At 40.1% G+C, this 27968-nt stretch overlaps 1 protein-coding gene across 3 annotated transcripts in view; it reads right to left on the reverse strand.

Annotated features, from left to right (window-relative positions):
* ACSL3 (acyl-CoA synthetase long chain family member 3) overlaps positions 1 to 23374 on the reverse strand; it is an 86217-nt gene extending 62843 nt beyond the window's left edge. For 2 of the 3 annotated variants that reach the window (XM_071216103.1, XM_058300041.1), the window contains exon 1: positions 22810 to 23088. The gene's annotated coding sequence lies outside the window, so the exon portion shown is untranslated. Of the gene's footprint in view, positions 1 to 22809 lie in introns of all 3 variants that reach the window. The other variant, XM_004453110.5, reaches the window with a different exon arrangement.
* Between the last annotated feature and the right edge of the window lie 4594 nt (positions 23375 to 27968).

Consider the following 27968-nt stretch of genomic DNA (forward strand, 5'->3'; position numbering starts at 1 on the left):
TTAATCAATAATGACACCTACAGTTTAAAATTTCAATGTAAGTATCAGATTATTAAGTTGAGAATATTTCCCAGAAAGAAAAGCAAAAGAGCACAGAGGTAGAGGCCCCACCTCCATCTCCCCACAGAAGCTCTGAACAACCACAAGACCTGGCAAAACATCTTTCTCAAAGCTCCAGAAAACGGGATGAATGAGTAATCAAGAAAAAGGCTACTTGAAACTAGTAGGATTTCAAGACATCCCGCTGGTCTCTCCCACCCCTCATCAGCTAGGCGTGGAGCCAGCCAGCATTCCCAGGGCAGATCCCTGGTCTCGGAGGGAGCACAGTAACCCCACTGCACATACCGGGAGGATGTATGGGCTGCCCGTTTTATCTGGTGGTTGCCTCAGAGACAACCAGAACTTGACCTGCCTGCAAAAGGCACAGGATGCTCAGGGAAAATAGTCTAGTCATGGCTGCAGAAAGCACAATGCAGCACCCAGGACCCTAAGGAGACTCTTTCTGAGGGAAAAGGGACATTGTATAAATGGCAGAATTCCTTGGGTTACATTTGTGCAGAAAGGATCAACCCTACACTCTGGCTTTGAGCTACTGTCTCATTGAGTGGATAAACTCTGAAGGAGAACACTAGCACAAGTGAATCTGCAGGAACCGAGAAAGGTGTTTAAGGAAAGCTTGGTCCCAACACTAGCTGATTACAAGCTCAAGGAACAGACATCTCAGAGCCTTAATTCCAGTGATAACACATTATAATATCAAAATGTCCAGGTTTCAACAAAGCATACAATGAAACAGGAAATGATGGCCCAAACAAAGGAGATTAAAACACTGGACATCATCAATGAGGAGACCCAGGCCTGGAACACACCAAAGACCTTTTCCCCCCAATGGTCCTAAATTGATATATATATATATATATATATATATATATATCAAAGAACTAAAGGCAAAATGGACAAAAAACTAAAGAAAATCAGGAAAGCATTAGACAAACACAAAAAGAATATCAAGAGAGGTGGAAATTATGAAAAGAACCCAAACGGAGCTAAAGACCACAGGAACAGAAATTTAAAATTTCCTAGAGTGGTTCAACAGCAGACTGGTGCCAGCAAAAGAATCAAAGAACTTGAAAACAAGACAATTGTAATGATACAGCCTGAGGAACCTTTTGAAGACTATCAAGCATACCAATATACTCATTGTTGGAGTGCCAGAAGAAGAGAACAAAGGACAGAGAGAATATTCAAAGAAATAAAAGAGGAAAACTTCCAAATTTAATCAAAGACAGGGATCTACACACCCAAGACGTTCAATGAACTCCAAACAGAATAAATCCCAAAACACCCACACTGCACCATGTTATAATCAAACTGGTGAATTCCCAGAGGTAAAGAGACAATTCTGAAAGCAGCGAGAGAGAAGCAACATGTCACGTACAAGGGAGCCTCAATAAGATTAAGTGCCAATCTCTGATCTTATACCTTGGAGACAAGAAGGCAGCGAGCTGACATATTTGTTGACATAAGTATTGAAAGCAAAACTGTCTTTAAAAAATGAGGGTAAGATTTAAGACATTCTCAGATAAATAAAAATTGAAGTAGTTTATCACTATACTGGCCATACAAGAGATGCTAAAGAGTTCTGAGATTGAAAGGAAAGAAGAGACAGAATGAAGCCACATAAAGAAACAAAGATTTCCAGTGAAGGTAACAATGTGGGCAAATATAAATGCCAGTACTATTGTATTTTTGGTTTGCACCTCCACGTTATACTTTCTGAAGGATGTGAAAGACACATAAAAATAATGATAAATCAGTGGTTTGAGACTCATAATATATAATCATGTCACTTATATCAAGAACTACATAAAGGTGGGGGACAGAGGGATATTAGGAACATAGTTTGTCTATACTATATTCAAAGTTGTTATCAAAGCAAAGGAGATCATCAGAGATTTAGGTTGTTAAGTTTAAGCCCAATGGTAACTACAAAAAAATACTGGAGAATATGGAAGCACACAGAGACAGAAATTAGTGTACAGGTTACCAGGGGCAGAGGCACGGGCAGGGGGAGGAGGAAATGATGGAAATAGGTATAGGGTTTCTGTTTGAGAAGATGGTAATGGAAGGTAGTGAAGGCACCACAATACTGTCAATTTTATTGACCCCACTCAATTGTACACTTGGGAGTGGTTGAGATGAGTTATACATGTTCCTGAAATTACCAAAAAGAAAAAAGAAAAAGCAACTAAAGAGACAATGACACATGCAATACACAGTTCCAGATGGCATCTAGCATGGCAAGGGACATTATAGGGACATATGAAAAAAATGGACTACAGACTGTAAGCATTGTATCTATATTAAAGTTCCTGAACTTAACAAGTACACTTAAAGTGGTTACATAAGTGAATGTACTTGTTTTCAGGAAATGCACATGGCAGTACTAAGTGTTCAAGGAGCATGACATATCCACCCTATATTCAGAAGTTCAGAAAATGAAAGACAGAATGATAAAACAAATATGGCAAAAAGTTATAACCAGTAAATCTGGGTATTTGGGGTGGGAAGGGATAAGGATATGTTGGAGTTCTTTGTATGGGGTTTGTAAATATAACTGTCCTTGAAGTTTGAAAGTAATTTTAAATAAAAAGTTAAAAAAAAAAAAAAGCAAAGTGGTAGAGAACAGGAGTCAAAAAGTATTTTTAAAAGTTTTCAAAGTAACCCAAAAGATCCAAAATGTACTAAAAGTAGTTCCAAAAAAGAAAGAACAAAGGAATAAAGAAGCAGATATTACTTAGACGTTCTTCAATAAAACATCCTGGAGCTGACGGACAATGTAACAGCCTTCACAATGAAAAGACCTGCTGAGTCCTGAGCAAGGTGAACAAGAGAAAAAATAACTGACCTCCAGACAGAGCCTTGTGAATTTTCAATCATTACATGTAAGAACATCCTAAAAGCTTCCAAATACCAAAAAAGCAGGTCACCTACAAATAAGATGATTCTATAAGTGATCAAACAAGGACTTTTAAGGAGATGCTATTATAAGGCATCATCTGGAGATGGGTTCTAGACAAAACAGGATGTATAGTTATCCTTCCTATAAAGAAATCAATGCAAGGAGAATGAAGACATTTTCAGACATGCAGACTTAGAAAACTTATATTCTACAAACAAGGTCAAGAAACTTCACTAAAAAGTCTTCTAGCATGTACATACAATACTTTGATGAAAAGTTTCAGAGAATTTTTTAAAAGCCAGAATTGATCTACATTTTGTAATCTATTTTACAAAAACTAACATAACACTGATTTCAAAACCTGAAATACCGCATAAAACAAACTCACTAGGGAATGAGAAGGTGGGGGAAAAAAAACTAAACTCTAAATGTCATTACATCTAATCCAGCATTGAGTTAAAAGAATAATACACTATACCCAAGCATGATTCATTCCAGGTGTATGATTCACCACTGGGATTCATATCATTCTCTATATTAATAGGTTGCAGGTCTGGGGAAAAGTGATGAGATCATCTCAGTATATGTCAAAAAGAAGTATTGGGAAGCAGATATTGTTCAAGCAATTGAGCACCTGTCTACCACGAGAGGTCCCTGGTTGGGTTCCCAGTGCCTCCTAAAGAAGACAGTGAGCTGGCACAACTGGCAAGCACAGCAAGCTGATGCAACAAAATGATGAAACAAGAGACACAAGAAGAAAAACAATGAGAGACACAAGAAAGCAGGGAACAGAGGTGACTCAAGCCATTAGATACCTCCCTCCCATATCAGAGGGCCCAGGTTTGGTTTCCGGTGCCTCCTAAAGAAACAAGGAAGATGAACAGACACAGTGAGTGCAAACAAGGGGGTGGGGAGAAATAAATAAATAAAATAAAGCTTAAAAAAAATAAAAGAAGGTAAATTAGGGGAACAGATGTAGCTCAGTGGCCAAGCACCTGCTTCCCACATACAAGGTCCTGAGTTCAATCTCCAGTACCTTCTTAGAAAAAAAAGTATTTAAGAAAAATATGACAATAAAAAAAAATATATGATGTGGTAGTTTGATATTATTTATGAATTCCAAAAAGAGATACAGATTATGTTTATAAACTGGTCTGTTCCTCTGGGCATGATACCCTTTGACTGTATTAAATTCAAAGGTTTGCCTTTACTGGGAAGTGCATTTGGCTCAATGGATAGAGCATCCACCTACCACATAGGAGGTCCAACGTTCAAACTCAGGGCCTCCTGACCCATGTGGTGAAGGTGACCCACACGCAGTGCTGATGCGTGCAAGGAGTGCCGTGCCATACAGGGGACCCTGCATAGGGGAGCCCCACGCACAAGTAGTACGCATCGAAAGGAGAGCCGCCCCGCATGAAAAAAGTTCAGCCTGCCCAGGATGGGGCTGCACACACGGAGAGCGGACGCAGCAAGATGACACAACAAAAAGAGACACAGATTCCCGGTGCTGCTGACAAGAATACAAGCGGACACAGAACATGCAGAGAATGGACACAAAGAGCAGACACTGGGGGAGGGGGAAAGGGAGAGAAATAAATAAAAATAAAATAAAACCTAAATCTAAAAAAAAAAACCAAAGGTTTACCTTCACTTATGTGAGGATTAGGGCTTTGTCATTAGGCGTGGTCAGGGCTGAGTCCAAGACCCCTTGGTGGGCTAAATAAATGGACACTTAAGGAGAACAAAGAAGAAGACACACAGCTTCCACTGTGGCAACCATTGAAGGGGCAGCAGCCATTGCTCTGCACTACCCCATGGCCATGGGCCTCAACAAGGCCATAAGGTAATCAAGAACTTGAGCAAGCCACGGTATAGTCGCCACGGCAGGTGCCTTATCAAGCACACCACGTTCGTGCAGGACAGATCAGAGAAGCGTGTGGCTTTGTCCCCTACGAGGTCTCCAAGGACAAGCAGGCCCTCAAGTTCATCAAGAAAAGGGAGGGGACACACGCCCATGCCAAGAGGAAGAGAAAGGAGCTAAGCAACGTCCTGGCTGCCATAAGGAAAGTGGCTGCAAAAAAAGACCTTGACACCTTCCTTTGTGTAATAAAAACCTGGAGGAAAAAAGAGAGGATACAGAGTGGAACTGAGAGAGCTCCATAGACACGGAAGAGAGAACCTGTCAGCTTGGATCCTGCGGCCAGGGGAAGAGAGATGAGCCATTTGCCTGATTGTTTACAGCTGACCTTGTGAAGAGACCAGAGCAGGTGAGCTCAGAAAAAAAGGAGCCCTCCAGCCTACAGTTGAGAGCAGAAGAAGCTGGGCCCACAGAGCCTTAAGAGGGAGGCTGAACCCTTGCAGGTATCAGCAGCCATCTCGTTTCAGCACATGGCAAGAGACATTTGGTGAGAAAGTACTTCTTATGGTACCTTGAGATGGACTCTTTAGGGCCTGGTAACTGTAAGCTTCTACCCCAAATAAATACCCTTTATAAATGCCAAAAGATTTCTAATACTTTGCATCAGCACCCCTTTGGCTGACTAAACACATGACAACTTTTAAAGGAACTTTCTACTCAAAAACAAAAGAAAACTTAAAGTGTTTTTATCAAAAACCAACAGGAACACCATACTTAATAGTGAAACAGAGACAAATTCCATTAATGTCAGGAACAAGACAAGGAGGCTAGCTGTATTAGTTAGTCAAAGGGGAGCTGATGCAAAATACGAGAAATTGGCTATCTTTTATAAAGGGCATTTTTTGGGGTAGGAGTTTACAGATACCAGGCCACAAAGCGTAAGTTACTTCCCTTACCAAAGTCTATTTCCATGTGTTGGAGTAAGATGGCTGCCAACATCTACAAAGGTTCAGGCTTCCTGGGTTCCTCCTTCCTCAGGCTTCTTTTTTCTGGGCTCAGGGTTTCTCTCTTCCTGCGACTTGCTTCTGTTTCCTTTGTGAGCTTACTTCCCAGGGCTCCAGCTTAAAGCTTCAGCATCAAACTCCAACATCAAAACTCCAACATCAAAAACCCCCCAACTCTGTCCTTTGCCATATCTTTTATCTGCAAGTCCCCACCCACCAAGGGGCGGGTACTCAACACCCTACTGACACAAGAGGTTTACTTGATCACTTAATAATCAAGTAATCAAGTTAACCTCTGAATCCAATATAATCTCATATGCCCAGAGGAAAAGATCAGTTTACAAACATAATCCAATATTTCTTTTTTGGAATGCATCAATAATATCAAACTGCTACACTGGCTATGACCATAATTACCATACATTAAGGGTCTAGACATGTGTTGTCTAATAAGATAGCCACTAGCCACACACAGTTACTAAGCACTTGAACCATGGCTAGGTTTAAATTAAAATGTACTGTAATGTCCTTCAAAAATGAGGGTGAGTTCAAAGTCTTCAGGCAGACAAACAAAAACTGATAGAATATGTTACCAAAAGACCAGATTTACAAGAGATACTAAAGGGAGTGCTGGAGCGTGAAAGGAAAACACAAGGGAGAAAAATTTGGAAAATTTAGAAAGAAGATTATTAGGAAGGGAAAACTAAAGGATAAGAAGACAGACAATAGATTGGTATGACAACAGAGAACTGAAGGACAAAATGAAGTAATGCCTTTAATAGTAATAACACTGAATGTTAATGGACTGAACTCCCCAATCAAAAGACATATACTGATAGAATGGCTAAAAATTATATAAGCCGTTTATATGTTGTCTATAAGAGACCCACCTAAGACACATGGACACAACCAGGTTAAAAGTGAAAGGCTGGGGAAGCAGATGTGGCTCAAGCAATTAGAGTCCCATATGGGAGGCCCCGGGTTCGATTTCTGGGGCCTCCTGATGAAGGCAAGCTGGCCCGCACCATGGAGAACTGATAACCCCTGCTGTGGAGAGATGGTGCAGCAAGATGACGCAACAAAGGGACACGCGGAGGAGAGACAGTGAGAGACACAGTAGACCAGGGAGATGAAGTGATGCAAGCAACTGAGTGACTCTCCCCCACATCAGAGGTCACAAGATCAGTTCCTGGTGCCTCCTAAACAGAAAGACAAGTAGAAAAAGACAAACAGACAAGGAAGAACACACAATGAATGGACACAGAGAGCAGACAGTGAGTGCAAAAAGAACAATGGGGGGGGAGAAATAAAAATTTTTTATAATTAATAAGTTTTTTTAAAAATGAAAGGTTGGAAAAAGATATTCTATGCAAATAGTACCCAAAAGATGTACTGTAAGCATAAGATACACAAAGACTTAGCACTAAAAAAGAATGTAAAATCTCATGATAATTTTTATTTTGATTACATTAAAATATTTTGGATATACTGAATTAAACAGAATAGATTACAATTAATCCCTCTAGTTTCTTTTCATTATTGTTGGTATGCCTACTAGAATTCTGGAATTACAAATATGGCTCACCTTTATGGTTCTCATTGTATTTCTTTTGGACAGCCAGTACAATGATGAGAAAAAGAAATAAGACGTATGAACACAAGGAAAGAAGAGATAAAATCATCAATTTTATTGACAATTGGCTACCTGACTAGAAAATCCAAAAGAATCATCAGAAAATTATCTAATCAGAAAAAGAATTCATTAAGATATCAGGATACTTAATAAGGAAATTCAATGTTCCCTTATATATATATTTGTAATAACAAACCAGAAATGAAATGGAAGAAGCTCTTAATCACAACAGAAAAAAAAAAAGATATACTTCATGTGTCCAATATCCATACTAAAAATTAAAAATTAAAAAATTAACTACAAAATGCTATTTTTGTAGAGACACTAAAATACCTGAATGTATGGAAAAACAAACTATTTCTGAGTGGACAGGATAAGAATAATTCCAACAAAATTAATCTATAAATTTAATGCAAACCCAATCAAAATCCTACCGGGACTGTTAACTTGTTTTATATGATTACTTGATATATTAGCTCCAAAATTTAACTGGAAAAAAAATATAGGATTAGCCAATAAAATCTGAGAAAAAAGAAAAATTAGTGCATACTTGTCCTACTAGGTATCAAAATGAACACCAATTGTACTGGTAAAATTTTAAAAAAAGAAAGCAAGAAATAGTTGTGGGACTTTCATATTTGATTTCAGACCAGTGTGTAAAAGATAAAATTATTCACTAAATTGCACCCACCGCATCAAAGAATAAGCAAAACTGACTTAATGGTTGAATTTAAGTCTTGGAAAGGTGTGTGCAAACAATTAGCATAGCAAGAACTCTCTTCTACAGGGTCCACATCCAAAAAACAGGAAAAGTAATTGTTACCAGGTCTTCTTTCTAATTAGAAAACAATCTCCAGAGCTATCACACACAGCCCACATTGCCAGGCCTAAGACTCTGCAGGGGAAAGAAGTGCTACATGACCTGTGACTCCGCTTCGCTCCCATCGCCCCTCCAACAGCTGTGACAAACATGGGCAACCACGGGTATCCAATAACCTATAACCAGTGAGGCCTGTATCAAAAGTTGGAACTGGGGTACACAAATAGGGAGAGTTAAAAGAAGCTGAGAGGACTGCCAAAATAAAACTTATCCTTACAGAGCCAGCATCAGTGTCTATGTGCAGTCCTCCTTGGCCCCACAGGGCTAAATCAACAATCCCTGTGTGCTCCGATTCCTCCCCCTACTCCTGCCCAACACACAGAGGCACTAACATAAGCACAGAATGCTTAGGGACTCTCAAGCAGCTTAAGCCAGTTGGGACGCAGGAAATATGGGAGGATTTAGAAATGAAAATGGTATGTGGAAACATGTTCAAGATAAAATGAGTTTTTTTAGGCAGGACACTTGACCAAAAAAAAAAAAAACTTACAATAGAGTTGCAAAAATAATATAAAAACAATACATAGAACAATGTACCCTCCCTACCCAGATACTCAGATTTATCAACTAATGAGCATTTTTGCCACATTTGTTATATGATCTATCTATTTTCTAAACAGAGTAGACTGCATACTTCAGGCTCAACATTATTATTTACATTTCCTGAGAACAGGGACACTTCTCATGTAACCAACTTAAGTATACCTATCAAGTTCAAGAAATTTAACACTGATATAAAATACACAGTCCACATATTCCAATTTTTCCAATTGATCCAATCATGCCACTTTGGACATTTCCTCTCCCTAAATTATTAGACACAGTCCAGGATCATATATTGCATTTAATTGTCATGATCCTTTACTCTTTTTTTTATTGTAGTAAAAATATACAACATAAAATTTCCCTTCGAAACGATGCAATTCAATGGCATTAAGCACACTCACAATATTATGTTACCATCACCACCACCTACTGCCAGAATTTTCCTTTACCCCAAACAGAAACCCTGCACACTTGGTTCATTAACTCCCCGTTTTGCCTCTCCCCAGTCTTACCCGACCCCCACTCTCAGTCCAGTCCCTGGTAACCTATACTCTGTCTCTGGATTTGCATATTCTAGTTATTTCATGTAAGTGGAATCATACAATATCTGTCCTCCTGTGTCTAGCTTGTGTTGGTCAACATGTCTTCAAGGTTTATCCATGTTATAGCATGTATCAAGGTTTCATTCCTGTTTACAGTTGAATAATATTCCAGTGTATGGCTATACTATATTTTGTTTCTCCATCATCTACTGATGGACAAGGGTCGCTTCCATCTTTGGACTATTGTGAATAATACTGCTATAAACACCTGGTGTGTAAAGATCTGTACAAGTCCCTACTTTCAATTATTTTTGGTATATGCCTTGAAGTGCAACTGCCAGGTCGAATGGTAGTGCTATGTTTAACTTTTTGAGGAACTACCAAACTGCTATCCACAGCAGCTGCACCATTGTACATTCCCACCATCAACGTACAAGGGTTCCTTTTCTCCACATCCTCACAAGCAATTATTTTCCATTTTTGTAATAACAGCCATTCTCATGCATGTGAGGTAATATCTCATTGTAATTTTGATTTCCATTTACCTTAAAGGCTAATGGTGTTAAACATCTTTTCATGTGGTTACTGGACTGTTTGTTTGTTTTTAAGATGATTACTTGGATCAACATAAAAAACAACTCAGAAGGGATTCCAGATATGTGATATTTACAACAGCCCAGGTGAAGGATGATGAGGTCCAGAATTTAAGACAACGTGTAAACACAGAAGAAACAGGGCCAACTTCTTAGAGATCTTTTTGAGGTAAAATCAATAGGACCTGTCAGGTAGGATACAGAGAACAAGGGATTTGAAAATTAACCTCAACATGTCTAGTGTGGAAGAATGGTGACTTGTAAAAGATACAGGAATACAGTAGCAGAGCATGAGTCTACACATGGATATTAAGTTTGCAGGGAAAAATCAAAAGATATTCAGTGTATTGCTAGAAATATAGGGCTGGGGCTTGAGACAGAGCTAAAGATGAAGATTTTAGAGTCATCATTAAGTCTTATTCATGAGAGTGAATCCACAGAACCCATTTGAAAAACAGTAGAAACAGTTTTAAAATAAGAGAATTATGGGCAGAAGCTAGAAGAGTCAGCTAGAAAGGTGAAGAAACAAAGGGTACTGCTGGAGAAGCCAAAGGCAGACATGAGAGTGAACAAGGACATTGTCAGGAGTGCTAAAGGTCACAGAAACGAAGACAAGTGTTATAATATTAAAGTACAGCATGCACTTGGTCTAGCCTGAACTAATCTGTCACTCTTTTTTGCCTGCTTTATCACATCACTCTTAAATTATATTTTATATTATTACTCAACCAGCCAGCTATTCAAATGCATATTTTGTGAACAATAAGTCCATTCTTCTGGAACTTCAGAGCTCCCATTAGTAACTGCTTACTCACTGCTTTCTGCTTTGATGCCAGGTTATTAGCCTTCCAAATTTTTTCTGACAATATGCTCAAATTCTCATATTCTTTCAACTAAACTTAATAAATATTTACTGAGTATCACAGGTCCATTACTGTGCTAGGTATCAGAGATGCAGAGATTAATTCATTGAATAAAAAATGAATGTCATATATGCCAGGCAATAGGAGTACAACAGCAAATAAAACACGAATATCCTTGCTGTCATGGAGCTTCTTTGTAGTAGAGAGATATATTAAACACAGCTACTCTCTCTTAAAGAGCCAAAAAAAAAAAAAACATACATTTTACACAATTTTAAAAGATAGCAAATATGAAAATTTCATAAGGTTGAGGAGGCTAAAAACAAATCACAGACTCTAATTAACGGCCTACAGTCAGTTAGCATGCTTTTCCCCTGTAATCATATTATACTAATAAACATTAACCTAAACAGCTCCCAGTTATCTGCACGTAAATTAATCCATGCATCAAGGACAACTCCCTAATACCAGATATTTCTGGGTGTTCCGCCCAAATTTCTATTTTATGTAATCTTCTAACACCCAATATGTAATCTTCTAAACCAAATGATTTGTAAGTCCTTTAAATCATCACACGTGCCAAATTTACTATGTTCACCATTTTTCAAATCAGCATGCCAAGACTAGCTCCCTAAATCATATACCTTTCCATTCATTTCCTAGAGCCAACTAATTCAAGCACTTCAACCCCACCCCAATGTTTTTTTTAAGATTTTTTGTTTATTTCTCTCCCCCTCGCCCCCCTCCTCCACTGTCTGCTCTCTGTGTTCATTCAGTGTGTGTTCTTCTGTGTTTGCCTGCATTCTTGTCAGCAGCACCAGGAATCTGTGTCTCCTTTTGTTGCGTTATCTTGCTGTGTCAGTTCTGTGTGTGTGCAGTGCCACTCCTGGGCAAGCTGCACTTTTTTCGTGCTGGGTGCCTCTCCTTGCGGGGCGCACTCCTACACAGGGGCCACCCTGTGTGGCAGGGCACTCCATCAGCACTGTGCGTGGGCCAGTTAACCACATGGATCAGGAGGCCCTGGGTTTGAATCCTGGACCTCCCATATGGTAGGCAGAAGCTCTATCAGTTGAGCCAAATCCACTTTCCCCAATCTTAATTCATCCCTAAAGCTGCCCCCAAATGAAGAAACCCCTAAGCATGGACCTAGCTTTTAATCCACTTGATCGTGGTCTCTAAACAAGGATCACAAGCTCCTTTCAGTAAAAACTGTTGGTATTCAAATGTGTACTTTTAATACTGTGTACATATATTACTGTATTAGAATAATGTAAACATTACAAATCATGCACAAAATGTAGAAATGTTTTTTAATATAAAAAGAAATAGAATTTCTAACATTTTCTTCCAGCACCCTAACAACTAGTTGTATGCATACCTTGTAGCATAGCAAAAGCAGGTATTATGTCCACCTTACAGAAGCTAAAGCTCAGAGTAAGTTAAGTAATTTGCTGTGGTCATAAAACTAGAACAAGGTAGAGCCAAATTTGGATGTAAGTAGCAGTCTGGTCTCAAAACTCAAGTTCTTCAACACTCCTGTCTACCATTCGAATCTCTTTACTTCTACGTGGGATACTACTGATCACCCTCTCTGACCCCCATGCCACCTCCAGCCTGCCACTAGGCCCCACATTCCTTCTACCTCAGGAAACTGTTAGATAGGTATTGTTTTTATGCCTCAAAAAGTGACAATCAAACTAAACATTTTTAATTTCTAGGAACTATGAAGTCAAAATAGCATCAATCTACATGCCAGGCCTAGTTTCAGAGCAAATAATGAATGCAGATTAAGATCCAACACTTTAGTAATATAGAAAGTTATAATGCATTAGGAAAATAACTGAGGGAAACATTAATTGTGAACATGTAAAAAATGATTCCATGTATTATGGTCCATGTGGCATAATTTTTCATTAGATTATGTTAATTTTGTTTACATTAAAATTAAGTCAAGTACAGTGCTAAGATTAATTCACTCTGGTTCAGTACTCAACTAAAAAGGAACGAAAATTCCCTGCTTCATCTTAGAAAGAACTCAACCACCTTACCTTCTACTGCAAATAACAGGTTCAAGGATCGAGTACACGTCCAACAAGATGAGGAAGGAGCCTAAGGCTATTTTAGTGTTACAGTTAGAAAGCCAATACTGAGGTCCAGAATGATCACTGCAATCTCCACAAAGAGCTTTAAAAGTACAAATAAGAAACGTTTATGATTGAAGAACTTCTCACAATTTTGGCCAAAACGTACTGGATATTCAAAACCCAGATACCTCATCACAAAAAAGTGAAAACTGCAAAATCCACTTAGAGCTACAATAATTAGTGATAATAAAATAGTAAGAATTGTCTGTTTAGCAGCCAGTGTAGTTAATATACCTAATAAAACAACAAATGCCAGCCAATATAGTTTTTAAAAAAAAAAATAAATTTTATTGATACTTATTAATAAAGCATAAATCCATCCAAAGTGTAAAATCAATGGTATTTGGTGTAATTACATTTGTGCATTCATCATTTCAATCATTATTAGAGCATTTTCATTATTCTAATAATAAAAAACAAAACTCAACACCTCTCAATCTCTTTATGTTTCTACTGCCATATACAGCTGCTATTCTTTTTCTTCTCTCTAGTATATTTGTATTCATGTTTTGTAAAAAGTCATGTATATGCAGTATTACCCATATTCATGTTCTACATGAAGTTTTACTCTTATACAGTCCCATGTTAGTTTTTAGCTTTCCTTCTAGTAATATACATGACCTTAGACTTTCCCTTTCAACCACTGTCATATCCACATGCTAGTTACAAAACACCATGATATGCTTTCATCATTTCTATTCATTTCCAAAGATTTACAAACAACCCTTTACCAATTCTGCACAGATGAACCCTCAGCTTTCCATTCTCTGCCCTCCTCCTATTTTCTGACCTATATTCTAATTATTAACTCCACTGAGTTTACACAATATATTTTGTTCATAACAGTGCAATCATACAGTATTTCTTTGATATATGCGATCTATACACAACCATCTACTCGCAATGCCTTTCTTAGGATCCACATCCTATTCACCATCCTCTACAAAGGTTCATAGTTGACCCACACTTGCTGTGGCTGCCACCCCCTAGTGGTAGAACCTCTAATCTCCCTAGATGGGCCCTCTTTGAAGCCATCCATGATTTGAGATCCATGGGATGATATCAAATCATTCATTTCCTGATTTAAACAGTGGTTGTATACCAAGTGAGTCATTAAAATCTATCTCTTTATATTTAATATTTATTATATTTAGTTCTAGGAGCTTTGTAGTGGATTTTTCAGGAGATTCTAGATATAGGATCATATCAGCTAACAGTGAAAGTTTTACTTCTTCCTCTCCTATTTGGTGACTTTTATGTCTTTATCTAGCCTAACTGCTCTAGCTAGAACCTCTAACACAATACTGAATAGCAATGGTGACATCCTTGCCTCTTTATTAATCTCTGTGGGGAAGCTTTCAGTCTTTCACCATTGAGTACAAAGCAAGCTGGAGGTTTTTCATATATGTACCTTACCATACTGAGAAAGCTTCCTTCCATCCCTGTCTTTTGGCATGTTTTTATCAAGAAACAGTGTTGTATTTTGTCAAACGCCTTTTCTGCATCAATTCAGAGGATCATGTGATTTTTCTTCCTCAATTTATCAAAGTAGTTTATTACAATAACTGATTTTCTTGTGTTGAACCACCCTGGGATAAAACCTACTTGATCGTGGTATATAATTCTTTTAATGTGCTTTTGGATTCAGTTTGCAAGTATTTAGTTGAGAATTTTTGCGTCCATATTCGCTAGAGATATTGCTCTGTGATTTTCTCCTTTTTTGTAGTATCTTTACCCGGTTTTGGTACTTGGATGATGCTGACTTCACAGAATGAGTTTGGCAGCATTCTTATCTGTACTTTTTTTGTTGTTGTTTTTTTGGTAAAAGCTTGAGCAGAACTGGTATTAGATCATCTTTGAGTGACTGGTAGAATTTGCCTGTGAAGTAATCTATTCTGGGCTTTTCATCTTCAGAGGTTTTTGATAACTGTTACAATCTCTTCACTTGTGATTGGTTTGCTGAAGTCTTCTCATTTCTTTTAAGGTCAGTGCAGGTGTTCTGTGTGTTTCTAGGATTTGTCCATCTCATCTGCATTGCCTAGTGTTTTGGCATACAGTTGTTCATAGTATCCTCTTATGATCTCTCTTATTTCTGCAGGGTCAGTGGTAATGTCCCCCCTCTGATTTTATTTATTTGTGTCTTCTCTCTTTTTTTTTGTCAGCCTAGCTAAGGGTTTGTCAATTTTGTTGATCTTCTCAAAGAACCAACTTTTGATTTTGCTGATTCTATTGTTTTGTTTTGTTGTTGTTAAGATTTTTTATTTCTCCCTATCCTCCCCCCACCCCCACCCCCACCCCCATTGTTTACACTTGCTCTGTCTATTCAACTTCTTTTTTGTTTCTTTAGGAGGCACTGGGAACTGAACCCAGAACCTCCAATGTGGAAGGGAGGTGCCTAATCACTTAAGCCACCTCCATTCTCTGCTTTTGTTGTCTCTCTCCATATTTTTTTTCCTTCTTGTGTCTCTCGTTGTGTCATCTTGTTAAGTCAGCCTGCCATGCCTGCTGATTGCACCAGCTCACTGTTTTCCTGGTGTCAGCGCCAGGAACCGAACCATGGACCTCCCATGTGGTAGGCAGGAGCTCAATTGCTTGAGCCACATCCACTTCCCCCTCTATTGCTTTTCATTTTTTATTTCATTTATTTCTGCTCTGATCTTTACTATTTCTTCCTTTAACTTGGTTTGGTTAATTTACTGTCCTTTTGCTATTTCCTCCAGGATATAGTCAGATCTTCCATTTTAGCTCTTCCTTCTTTTTTAATGTAAGCATCGAGGGCTATAAATTTCTCTCTCAGCACTGCCTTTGCAGTGTCTCATAGATTTTCATGGGTTATGTTCTCATTTTCATTTGTCTTAAAATATTTGCTGAATTCTCTTGCAATTTTCTTCTTTGACCCACTGCTTATTTAAGAGTGTATTGTTTAATCTCCATATATTTATGAATTTTCCCTTTTTTCATCCATTATTGCTTTTCGGTTCATTCTGTTATGATCAGAGAAAGTGTTTTGTATACTTTCAATCTTTTTAAATTTATTGAGGCTTGTCTTATGACCCAACGTGGTCTACCTTGGAGCAGGATCCATGAGCAGTTGAAGAGAAAGTATATCCTGTTGTTTTGGGATGCAATGCTCTATAGATGTCTCTTAGGTCTAGCTCATTTATCGTATTGCTCAAGTTCTGTTTGTTTATCCTCTGTCCAGATGTTCTATCCAATACTGAGAGTGGTGTGCTGAAGTCTCCAACTATTATTGCAGAGACATCCATTTCTCCCTTCAGTTTTGCCAGTGTGTGCTCATGTATCTGGGGCACTCAGGTTAGGTGGTAAATATTTAATATAGTTATTTCTTCATGGTGAATTGTCCCTTTTATTATCTATAATGATCTTCTTCATCCCTTAGAACAATTTTGCATTTAAAATCTGTTTTGTCTGATATTAGTATCGCTACTCCAGCTCTTTTTTGATTACTATTTCCATGGAGTATCTTTCTCTAACCTTTCACTTTTAATGTGGTTGTGTTCTTACATCTGAAGTAGGTCTCTTATGGATAACATATAGACAGCTCCTATCTTTTTATCCATTCTATTGGTCTATGTCTTTTGATTAAGAAGCTCAAGCCATTAATGTTCAATATTATTACTGTAAAGGCATTACTTACTTCATCCATTTTGTCCTTCAGCTTTCTGTTGTCATATTGTTCTATTGTCTTCTTACCCTTTAGTTTACCCTTTCAAATAATCTTCATTTCACAGGAAGCAGACTTGGCTCAACGTTAGGGCATCCATCTACCACATGGGAAGTCCGCGGTTCAAACCCCAGGCCTCCTTGACCTGTGTGGAGCAGGCCCAAACGCAGTGCTGATGCACACAAGGAGTGCCGCGCCACACAGGGGTGTCCCCCGCGTAAGGGAGCCCCATGTGCAAGGAGTGCACCCCGTAAGGAGAGCCGCCCAGTGAGAAACAAAGTGCAGCCTGCCCAAGAATGGCACCGCCCACATTGAGAGCTGACACAAGATGACGCAACAAAAAGAGACACAGATTCCCGTGCCACTGACAACAACAGAAGCGGACAAAGAACACGCAGCAAATGGACACAGAGAACATACAACTGGGGCAGGGAGTGGGGAAGGGGAGAGAAATAAAAATAAATCTTTAAAAAAAAAAACTTACAGCAATATTTGTAAATAACAAACAAAAAAAAGGAAACCTAAAGTCTACCAAAAGAAAGGGGAAATAAATGTGATATAGTCACAAAATATGTCACAGTAAAAAACAAATCAACTACACAGAAATGTACTCACATTGACGAAACTCAATTTACAATGGAGTGCAAAAAATAAAGTGGCACAAGAATGCATACAGTACCATCCACATTAAGTTTAGACATGCAAAACAGTATTATACACTGGGGATAGGCCATATGGAATAAAACTATAAAAAATGCAAAGGAATAATAAACATCAAATTCAGAGCAGTGGTTAACTGGATGGAGGAGGTCTTCTTTACACAGATTAACAATTATGAAATACTTCAGATATACAGAAAGTCTATTTTTTTAAAAAGAATGAAAATGGGGGAAATAGAATTAGAAAACAACATCACAAATTCCTTTATACATCTGTTGCAAAGGAGAAATCTAAAAAGACATGGATGATTCTTGTGAAGGAATGTTACAAAAAAATGCATCCTGAAGTATTCGTGTTCAATTGCAAAAAGAAAATTCTAGTTAAATTCTCTCAGTTTAGTTTGTTACTCTATGTTTTTCTACCCCACAAAAATTGGGGATTTTATTTGGACAATAGCTATGTATAATTAAAAGAGATATAAGCACTGCCCCTAAATATCATCACAGCTCCTTTCCAGATAAAATCATGTCTTCAGAGGTCTATATAAACAGAGAAAGTGCTTCAAACGAACCTGTCACACCAGAGAGGACATACAGCACCCGAGATTAACTTGGACTCTACATGGGCAAGTCACTTAAGCTCTCCTGTGTCTCAGTTCCCTCATCTGTAAGATAAGAATGATTTCAGAACCCACCTCACAAGATTGGGCAGAAAACTAGACCAGTGCTGGGCCACAGGAAGTACTCAAAAGGTGTTGGCTAGTGTCCTTGATCCAACGATGGTTCATTTAGAGAAAACCCAGGCTTTGTATCAGAAGAACATAATTAAATTGTTACTTTCCATATTAAACAGGATAGAAAAGCTGACTGTGACAGGAAAAGGAAAACTGTGTAGTTTTTCCCACCTGCTTGAACAACCAATGCTAAGACAGTAAGATACCTATTTTTTTTTTATTTCTCTACCAATATTTTTGGATACTGCTATGAAATCTCCAAGGTACAACGTACATTCTATTGTCCAGATTCAAAGTAAAACAAATCTATCTCCTGATTCCCTTGTTGACCTGGCAAAACCCAATTCATCTTGGAAAACCTGTCTCAGCCAATCCCTCTGCTAGGAAGTCTCCCCATCTTTCTCCCTTTCTGTGCCTGCTCTGTGTTCTCACTGTATATCCAAGCGGCTTTCACTGTGCTGTACTGATTATTCAACACTGTTAACATATCTACTTATATGGCTTCTTCCCTTACGCCATACCTTCACGAATTGTGAGCTACTTGAAAGCAGAGACTGTCCTTTAATCATTTCCTAATTCCCAGTGCCTTACAAGGTAGGCACTAAATATATGAATGAATCTAACAATCGATGCCATATGCCACCATATACCCTTATAACAAAATCTTCACAAGTGAGTAGAAACCTGTATTTGAGGTGACTTATCCAAAAAGTTAATTATATTTACTTTAGTCTTAAAAAAAAAAAGTTAACAAAAATTAGCAGATCAGCATCCTGAAACATCTACCAGTTATCCCTCAAAACAGGAAACACAGGAAGTATATAAGTATATTCCAGTATAAAGGAAGCTAAACCTTTTAAATTAAAAGAATTAAGGCACTTAAATGCCAGGAAAACAAACAGTCTGAAAATTTTTAAATCATAATATTTAATATTTATAATGCCTCCTCTTTAAGAAAGAGAAATGTCATAATCAAAAGTCAGATCAAACTATATTACCCTACTGAGGTGGATGAAATCAAGACTAAGCTATAGATTTCACAGGGTGCTTCTGTGATGAGGTTTTCTAAAAAGACTGTGTCATTAGCCAGTTAAATCTGCACTGATTTTTAAGGATTGAGCAGGTTTTGTCAATTTTATGGAATGTGTTCAAAGCTAGATGATTCCTGCCATTCAGTTACAGGTCCATGTTCTTTTCTACAGAAGCATCCCTCCTCCTAGGGAAGGCACAGACTTCACAGGTGCTTCAGTCCCTGCTCCTCCCATCTTTTCAGAAAGTCTGCACAATCAATTAACCCTTTCCTCCCTATACTCAACCTCTCCCTCTCAACCAAACCCTTCCCCCATCAGCATTTAAACATGCGCAATCAAAATGTTTGGAAACGTTTCCTATGCCTGCAGTGGCCACTTACCTCACCTCCCACTTACACCGCATCAACATCCCTTGTGCAGGTCACCAATGAAACTCCACATTGCTAAATCCAAGGGAGGGGTCTCCCTTCTCTCACAGGAGTGTTGAGCACTGAGGACCCACTTCAGGCTGTCCACTTATGTTCCTGGCCGCTCCTCCTGTCCCCTTTGCAAACTCAGCCTCCTCTATCCAGCTCTGTCAAGGCCTGATCCTAGCCTCCTTCAGTTCTTACCTCATGGTCTCTCCACAGGCAATTTTATCCACGTCCATAGCTTCAGCTACCACCACTATGACGATGGCTCCAAAAGGGTAAACAACACCCCAATTCTTTGAACGCTAAACCATTACTAGCTCTATGGAGGTCTCAAAGGCAGCCCCAACTCATCAATGCCAGAACTAAAATCATGTTCTCCCCATACACCAAAACCTAGTTCTCTCCCAGGAAATCCCAACACACTGAAAAACACATATCCTTTCAGTTGCATGTGTGAAACTCTTGACACCTCCTTCTCCATCCCAACCTGACAACTTTACTTGTAAATTTCCATTCTTTCAATACTTCTGCTCATTATATACAGTTCTTAAGAGGATCAAGTGAGCTAACATATGACAGTACTTTCAAAAAGGAAAAAAAAATTTTTTGAGTATCAAGTATTCATGAATTGAAATCTCCTTGAAAGCACACTCTTCTTTTTATTTACTCCACATGGCACACCTAGCACAAAGCTTTGCATGCAGGTGAATTCTTTATATTGGCTCAACACATGTTCAGCTGGCAGGCACGTTTATGCATTTAATGGCTTATATTTTTCCCAGTCTAAGTCATCATTTTGTCTCTTATGAGGCGATAATTATGACCCTGCCTATCTAAAATTAGAAAAGCTTGTTAACTTTGACTTCACTTTCCCAAAAACATTCAAATCCTGTGCTCAGGTCCAAATCTCACAAAAAAAAGACTCTCATTTCCCAACTGTTCATTTTGAGAAGGAAAAATGTAAATATTAAATCCCTGAAGGCAGCCAGAATGACTGCTTGAAAGCATTCCTTTTCTCATTTTCTTGTCTTGCCATGGAGTGACATTATGGAATGAGCACAGACATTGAAGTGAAAAGAATATTTTTCTCAAAAGTTCTCAAACCCTTGCCTTTTGTACATTTAATTACAACCTCAAAATTCGAGATTGTCATCAACAAAACTTTACCCTATCAATTCAAAAAAGCTCCCCACACTAGATTTCCATCTAAATCACAACCCTCATAATCTTCATTAACACACTACTCTTTTGTCATCATATATATCCTAACTGGCAATTATATATTTATTTATACGATCATTTGCTTCATTTCTATTTCCTCCCTAAGGGCAGAGATGACGTCAATTCTGTTCACTGCTGTATTCCCAGCACCTAAAATCATGCCTAACATAAAATAACAGGTAAAAGTTCTACCCAAGTAATACATTGGATGAGGAATGAAATAGTTATTTAACCCAAACCAAAAATTATATTCCTCCTTGAACTCTAGGACAGCAGGGAAGCATGTAAGCCAATGAGCTAAATCTTGAAGGTTTAAAAATCTGAACTCTCCCCCAAACCAAAAAGAACATGATTTTTCCATCATGATTTGCCTGTACTTCATTGCTCCCATCTATTCTCCCGCCTTCCTTCAAGGACGGCATTTTAGAGCCAAAGAGTACGTGAGCTTTAAGTTACACAGTCCAAGTATCTTAAAGATCCAGTAACTGAGACCCAAAGAAGCAAGGTCATTCATCATCTTGACTCTCGCATCCAATGGATCTCTCTGTCCTACACTCACCCCCTGCAACCCTACAGCGCCAACTCTTTTTATGGAAGAAACCAGGAAAAAAATCTAAAGAGAAAGTGTGTACAACTGACTAGAAAAGTCTTACTCATACCAAAAGGTGAGGGAGAACATAGAAAGATACCAGAAAAGAAAAAAAAGAATACAGTCTGTGCAAAAGATTTCCACGTCACAACACCTCTTCCTTATAACAACCTTCAAATAAAACACTAAGGAATAACTCAGCCTCACCCTCCAACTCTGGGAACTACCTGGGCAAACAGAAAAAGGCTGTGATGATTATGAAAGGAAGTACCATCAAACTACAGCTCTCCTAGCCACCTAAAGGAAACTATTCAGCCAGCCACCAAGGAGAGGCAGCATGACATAGGGGTTAGATGGCAAGATCTCTGGATTGAGAAAGGTACCACTGAATCCCATCTTCTCTTACTAGCTGTGATCTGAGACAAGCTCATGTGTCCAAATCGTAGTTTCTCGGTTTGCAAATGGTAATAACTCCCACCCTTGAGGGTTGTTAACAGAGTAAAAATTACTCCGATAAAGTACTTAATACAATGCATGGCTGGTAATAAATGTTCAATAACTGTCAGCTATTTGTTGCTTTATCAGCTGTAATCACTTTCACAAGGCCTATTCCCTCTCTAGCTTCCATATAATTTTAAAGATGTTGATTTACCCTTTCTATTTTTTGAGGTGCCATATATACAACAGCTTAGAGCACACTTTCTGGAACCAGACCGCCTGGGCAAACCAGTTAATCTCCATGTGCCTCAGGTTCCTCATTTATGAAATGGGCCTGATAATAATCACCCAATGGAATTACTCCTGAAATGTTACATATCCCATTACAAGGGTATAATTAAGCACATTTAGGGAAAAGTAAACCTAAAACTCTCGAACCAAAAAAATCCGAGTCCCACCACCACGAATCTGGTCAAAACTGATACTACGGTCGAACCACCTCCCACACTCGATTTCTTCTCACACACCCCAGGAACAGCCGCGGCCACCACCCCTCCAACATCTGTTTTCCGACACCGCAGGGTTCAATTTCCTCCTAAGGACACAGCACCGCTCAGGCCACGTCAGAGCCCATTTAATGAAAGTCGCCAGCGACACCCCCTCTGTCCCGCCAACAAAACGCCGAGAGGGGCCCCCTCACCCTTCCTCCCCCGGACAGCGCAGGGGTCGCGCGGCCCCACGCGGCTCGGGCTGCAGTTCCCCCGCCCACGTGGGCCCTTTGGCCACGCCGCACACCCGGCCGCAGGCGTCCCCGCCCTGCGCCGCTGCGCCCCCGCTCCGGGACAGCGCCCAGGGCCAGCCCCGGCCCCCCGCGGCCACTGCCCGCCTCTCGGAGCCAGGCCCCGCGGCAACGTCGGAGACTCCGGGCCGCCGTGGGGCCCAACCCGGCCGCACGCATAGGCCGCGATGCCAACCTGCCCGCGCCGCCGCCTCAGCGGGCGCCGCACTCACCGCGACACCGGGGCCCCGGTTCCTCCGGCCTCGGGCCCACGCAGGCCTGGCTGCGCCCCCGAGCATTCACGCCCCGCTGTCGCCCCTGGAGAGCCTGGCGCAGCCGCCGCGGCCGCACTGCGACGGGCGACTTTCTGCTTCCCGGGCCGCCGCCGCCGCCTCGTCCCAGCCCCGGCCGCGGTGACAACCGGCGAGCCGCTTCCTTGCGCCGGCAGGACAGCGTCTGTTGAGCCGAACCGCCCGGGACGCACACCCCCGGCCGGCGCTCGTTGCATATGCAGAGAGGCCGCCGCCCATTGGCCCGCGGGCGGTGGCGCGGGCGGGGCTGGGCCTATCGAATGCTGGCCGGGGAGCGCGGCGCTGGCTGTCTGGGGCGGAGCGGGGTTACTACGGGTCATTCGGCAGAGCCGCTGCTGACGGGTCCTAGCCGCAGCCTGCGGTGCCCGGGAAGAGCGGGGCGAGGCGGCAGCGATGGGGGCGACGGGGCCACTGGGCAGCGGCCGGGGTGGGGCAGCTGTTCTGCGGTTACTACGGGGAGAGAGGACAGGATGCGTCGGTGGGATCTGGAGGAAGGCAGGTCCGCTAGGGGAAAAGGCCCATTTCCCCACCCCCCAAAAAGAACGGCAGACCCTCTTATTCACATAGAGGATAAATCTCAGTAGAATAGGAAATAATACGCACCTTATTTTTCCACTCTTAACTGGATTAGGTAAACTATCCTGTTCTAGCACAAATTTCTGTTAAATTTTGTACAATAAAATGATTTTTTAAATACTTGGGGAAAGAGGGAGGCTCAAAAAACTCAAAGCGTGTTCCATTATAATTTCTCGGTTTTACTTCCGCCTAAACCACCAATAACCCATTCTCTTCCAAATACACTCACTGTTTATACAAGTTTGATATTTGTTTTCAAAGGATAAGGTTTATTCCAAATTAAGGGTTTTGGACGTTCTTCCTAGGAATCTGAAAGTGTTTCTGCATTTTAAAGAGTTTGCCATTGTTTCTTACTTTGGACACCCAGTTGTGGTCTCCATGAGCAAAAAAAGAAAATACAGACCGAAACACAAATGGCTAAAACGACAGCTACAGTGCACTATAAACTTATTCAAGGAGGACTTTGATTACCCTAATAGTAATAGAATTGGACCCTATTTTATTTAGTTAGTCTGTGAACAAAGTTATTAAATCCGATTTGAAGCCACAAGAAATAAAATTAGGTTAGTGGGGTTTGTTGTTGTTGTTGCTGTTGTTGTTGTTTTATTGTTTAAAGTAGTGAAGGAGCTAGAAATAGCCACTCCAGTTAGTAAATCTCTCTCTGATGCAAAACTTTTCTTTAAGTAGGTGAAAGGTCACGTTCATGAGTTCAGCCTCAGGATAAACCAGGAGCTCACTTCCCAAGAAGAGCTCCAAATCCTTGAAGCAGCCAGAACTGGGTGGAGTGATGATGCACCCAGCAAAGAAAACTTTTTTGGGCCCTAGGCCAGTTAGCTACCTAAAGGGATGGATACTCGACTGGAGCAACCTGTTCTCCCACTAGAAAATATCAAAGTTCTGTTACCCATTAATCTATCAAAATGCTGTTAGAGCATACACCCTGTAGATATATGTAAAATTTCTTATCTGAAAAGACTGCCCACATTTAGCAAAGGGAAGTTTATGTTAGAATTGGTCGTACCAGAAGCAGGGAAATCCCCTAGAAAAAAATAAGTAACTTCCAAGGGGGAAAAACAAACTTTGAACCTTTTCATAAATAAACATAAGGCAGATGAGTAGAATTCCAGTAATATCTTTTTTCATTTTCTCTTTCTACTATGGCTCAGCTTATACTCTCTGCTGAAATGCAATTTTTAATATGCATAAGATTGATTTTAGAAGTAGTTGAACACTGTCACATAACCCAAATATACATTTATTTTTAAAAGAAAAGAGTCCATGGAATTAAGACAATTAGGACGTCTCATCTTGTTTGCTGTTTAGCACTAAACAGAAAGCTGTTATTTCTATTCTCTAGACTTTTGGTTTTTAAATAAAATAGTACATATTGTAGGAACCCAGGTTCCCTCTTCCACCCCCACCCCCAACCGCACCCTCATCAAGTCCTCAGCATGTAGCCCCTGTGTGACCTAGACTTAAGTTAATGGTTAACAACCCTCCCTGGAGGGAGAGAATGCATAGATGTTCTCATAAACTATGATCTTCCCAAAGCAGTAAACGTCCTTGGCAAAAGTCCTTCCTATGAACATAGTGAAAACATCACCAACCCCACGTGTATACTTCACATGACCCTCGGAGAAACTCTGTTCTCAGATCCTATGGAATGTCCTTGTTCTGAAACCCCTTATTTATCACATCTCATTTTTTCATCTCTTTGTGGAGCGTTATCTTCGTTCTCTGAGTTATCAGAGATTCTCTCCTGTCTGTAAGTCCCAGTAGAGCTTATGCCTGGCTAAATGCCAGATGTGCTCTTTGGTCTCGTGGTGTCACCAGCTTGTGCCCTTCAGGAGTTGGCAAGCCACAACCAGGACACTGAAGGACTACCAGCAGTGGTGGACATGAGGAAGGTAGACTCTGTGAGCGGGATCCCAGGTTGGCCTATGACGTCCATATAAGGAGGGATGGCTGTCCTCCTGAATGAGCAGGAACTGCTGAGAGAATATGGAGATGCCCTAAAAACCTGGCAGGTATGCTGGCTGTACTGCAGCAGATAGCAGAGCTGCTGCACTTAAGGAAACAGGAGACAGCCAGGTGGCGGCGGCTGTAGCCTGGCCCCTGTTAGGAGCCTGAATGGCTACCGAAGCAGAACAAGCGGCCAAGGCCTGTGTGTGTCGCCTAAAAGGAAAGTTAAAATTAGAAAGGGATATGTGCCTAACACAGGCAGAGACAAAGGTTCCTTAACCGATTACCTGTGCCAAATTGATGATCAGCTATACTGTAAAGCTGATCATCCTATTAAGAGTTTAATAGGATGTTATTTTGACAATGTTTTAAGTTTTATTCACATTCATTTTGATCAAAATTTTTATCAAGGTGTTAAAATGAACTTTCAGTTTTGAATCAATAGCTTACTCCTGAACTTCAGGTCTAAATGTACACCTGAACTTCGAGTCTAAGTATACTCCTGAGGAAGAAGCCAGAATATATAAGTGTTGGGAAGTGGATTTGGCTCAGGTGATTGGGCTCCCATCTACATATGGAAGGTCCTGGGTTTGATTCCTGGGGCCTCCTGGTGAAGGTGAGCTGGCCTGCGTGGTGAAGTTGGCCTGCACAGAGAGTAAAATGTTGCAACAAAAAAGAGACACAGAGGAAGAGAGAGTGGGGGGACACAACGAACCAGGGAGCAGAGGTGACTCAAGCAATTGAGTGCCTCTCTCCCACATCAGAAGTCCCCAGGATCAGTTCCTGGTGCCTCCTAAAGAGAAGACAAGAAGAGAAAACAAGCAGACACAGAAGAACATGCAGCCAATGGGCACAGAGAGCAGTAAGCACAAGTGGCAAGTCGGGGAGAATAAATAAATAAAATAAAATCTTCAAAAATATGTATATATAAGTGTTAAATATCTGTCTGTCTAAACTGCTAAATTAGTGCTTAACAGCATTAATGCTGCTCAAATATTCCTAATTGGTTGCTGATTACTAATAGAAGTGTTTCCAAGACCAAACTTGGATATTACAGGCAACACTGATTCTAGAGGAGATTTTAAAAGAAATAAAAATTATGGGAAGCGGACTTGGCCCAGTGGTTAGGGCATCCATCTACCACATGGGAGGTCCGCGGTTCAAACCCCGGGCCTCCTTGACCCGTGTGGAGCTGGCCGATGCGCAGTGCTGATGCGCGCAAGGAGTGCCCTGCCATGCAGGGGTGTCTGCCGCGTAGGTGGGCCCCACGCGCAAGGAGTGCGCCCCGTAAGAAGAGCCGCCCAGCGCCAAAGAAAGTGCAGCCTGCCCAGGAATGGCGCCGCCCACACGGAGAACTGACACAAGATGATGCAACAAAAAGAAACACAGATTCCTGGTGCCGCTGATAAGGATAGAAGTGGTCACAGAAGAACACACAGTGAATGGACACAGAGAGCAGACAACTGGGGCGGGGGGAGAGGGGAGAGAAATAAATAAAAAATAAATCTCTTAAAAAAATAAATAAAAGAAGTAAAAATCAGAGATTTGAAATGATGGCAAGCTTAGACACAGTCATACCAAAAGAGTGAGAATTATGAGTCAAATTAGTGAGTTTTATGTTTCTGTTAGTGTATCTTTGTTCTTTTTGTGTTTGTTTGTTCAGTGTATCTTTTCATACCTCTGGATGGTAATATTAAATTAACAAATGAAAATTCTTAAAAAAACTCTTTTCAAATTGCTAAAAATTAAACGGGTGTATAAGTAAATGAGTACTCCTAAAGTCAGTGAGAAGCCAAATAGGATAAAAGTCACATAAAGTCTGAATAAAGAAACTATTTAAAGGAAAGAAATTGAAAAGTTTATCCTGAATTCTTCCATAATCTTCCAGTAGCCTATCATGCCCCGAGGGTCTTCTCCTAACCTTGACTGAATTCCAGTGACTCATTAAAACCAATTGAGGAAACTAAGGGGATGGGCTGGTTGTGGAAAGATGGGGGAGATGTGAGTTTAGCCTAGAATTCTGTCTACTAGGCCTGGAAATCAAAATGATAAGGTAGGAGGGGATATTACAGAATAAACCTTTCTTTATATAGTCTGTCCTGTAATTCCCCAATTAAATTTTAGCAGCCTTTGAGATGACAATAATGATCCTAAAGTCAAATTTCAGTAAGTAGGGGAAAAGTCCTTGAAAGCTATGGAAAATAAAATATTCTGGATAAAATATTCCAGAACTTGGCAGACAGTTTGCTTTTAAGGTTATTCACAATTTTAGAATTTTATTAGAGGGGGAAAAAAAAAAAAGAGGTTTTAGCCTCCTGTGGAGGAAGGAAGAAAAAAAGAACATTTCTTGCATAAACTATAATCGTTTCAATGTTATTTAGCTTGAGTGTAATCTCCCTAGGTTTATAGAATACTAACAAAGTACATTAGCATTTTATGTGTTAAAACTTTAAGATGATGAAAATTGTAAGTTTTTGGTTAATGAAATTATTACAAACCTCTTTATAAAAAATTGTTTTTGCCTAAATTGAAATCGATAGTGT

Source organism: Dasypus novemcinctus, chromosome 7 (genome assembly GCF_030445035.2).
Source record: "Dasypus novemcinctus isolate mDasNov1 chromosome 7, mDasNov1.1.hap2, whole genome shotgun sequence".
NCBI classification, from domain to species: domain Eukaryota; kingdom Metazoa; phylum Chordata; class Mammalia; order Cingulata; family Dasypodidae; genus Dasypus; species Dasypus novemcinctus.